Here is a 2,009-nt window from a genome sequence, read left to right as displayed (position 1 = left end):
TCCTACATAGTAACTTGCATCTTTGAATGAGAATGTGCTTGCCTACAGCAACGTGCTATATGTTCTGAATGCCCGAATTGGGAATCTGTGTCAAAACTTTGTTAGGAATTATGTGATCCTTACTAGCTGGAAGTAAGGGAGATGGGGCATGAAGTTATTTCTAGGAGTTGGACACATACCAAGTTTAGCTCAGTTCTGGGCATCTTTGAAATACCTATACAAACTTGTTCCTACATAGTAACTTGCAACTTTGAATGAGAATGTGCTTGCCTACAGCAACGTGCTATATGTTCTGAATGCCCGAATTGGGAATCTGTGTCAAAACTTTGTTAGGAATTATGTGATCCTTACTAGCTGGAAGTAAGGGAGATGGGGCATGAAGTTATTTCTAGGAGTTGGACACATACCAAGTTTAGCTCAGTTCTGGGCATCTTTGAAATACCTATACAAACTTCTTCCTACATAGTAACTTGCATCTTTGAATGAGAATGTGCTTGCCTACAGCAACGTGCTATATGTTCTGAATGCCCGAATTGGGAATCTGTGTCAAAACTTTGTTAGGAATTATGTGATCCGTACTAACTGGAAGTAAGGGAGATGGGGCATGAAGTTATTTCTAGGAGTTGGACACATACCAAGTTTAGCTCAGTACTGGGCATCTTTGAAATACCTATACAAACTTGTTCCTACATAGTAACTTGTAACTTTGAATGAGAATGTGCTTGCTTACAGCAACGTGCTATATGTTCTGAAAGCCCGAATTGGGAATCTGTGTCAAAACTTTGTTAGGAATTATGTGATCCTTACTAGCTGGAAGTAAGGGAGGTGGGGCATGAAGTTATTTCTAGGAGTTGGAGACATACCAAGTTTAGCTCAGTTCTGGGCATCTTTGAAATACCTATACAAACTTGTTCCTACATAGTAACTTGCAAATTTGAATGAGAATCTGCTTGCTTACAGCAACGTGCTATATGTTCTGAATGCCCGAATTGGGAATCTGTGTCAAAACTTTGTTAGGAATTATGTGATCCTTACTAGCTGGAAGTAAGGGAGATGGGGCATGAAGTTATTTCTAGGAGTTGGACACATACCAAGTTTAGCTCAGTTCTGGGCATCTTTGAAATACCTATACAAACTTGTTCCTACATAGTAACTTGCATCTTTGAATGAGAATGCGCTTGCTTACAGCAACGTGCTATATGTTCTGAATGCCCGAATTGGGAATCTGTGTCAAAACTTTGTTAGGAATTATGTGATCCTTACTAGCTGGAAGTAAGGGAGATGGGGCATGAAGTTATTTCTAGGAGTTGGACACATACCAAGTTTAGCTCAGTTCTGGGCATCTTTGAAATACCTATACAAACTGGTTCCTACATAGTAACTTGCATCTTTGAATGAGAATGTGCTTGCTTACAGCAACGTGCTATATGTTCTGATTGCCCGAATTGGCAATCTGTGTCAAAACTTTGTTAGGAATTATGTGATCCTTACTAGCTGGAAGTAAGGGAGCTGGGGAATGAAGTTATTTCTAGGAGTTGGACACATACCAAGTTTAGCTCAGTTCTGGGCATCTTTGAAATACCTATACAAACTTGTTCCTACATAGTAACTTGCATCTTTAATGAGAATGTGCTTGCTTGCAGCAACGTGCTATATGTTCTGAATGCCCGAATTGTCAATCTGTGTCAAAACTTTGTTAGGAATTATGTGATCCTTACTAGCTGGAAGTAAGGGAGATGGGGCATGAAGTTATTTCTAGGAGTTGGACACATACCAAGTTTAGCTCAGTTCTGGGCATCTTTGAAATACCTATACAAACTTGTTCCTACATAGTAACTTGCATCTTTGAATGAGAATGTGCTTGCTTGCAGCAACGTGCTATATGTTCTGAATGCCCGAATAGGGAATCTGTGTCAAAACTTTGTTAGGAATTATGTGATCCTTACTAGCTAGAAGTAAGGGAGATGGGGCATGAAGTTATTTCTAGGAGTTGGACACATAGCAAGTTT

The sequence above is a fragment of the Diceros bicornis genome, chromosome 31 (genome assembly GCF_020826845.1).
Source record: "Diceros bicornis minor isolate mBicDic1 chromosome 31, mDicBic1.mat.cur, whole genome shotgun sequence".
Lineage (NCBI taxonomy): Eukaryota > Metazoa > Chordata > Mammalia > Perissodactyla > Rhinocerotidae > Diceros > Diceros bicornis.
This window is presented reverse-complemented; position numbering follows the sequence as displayed.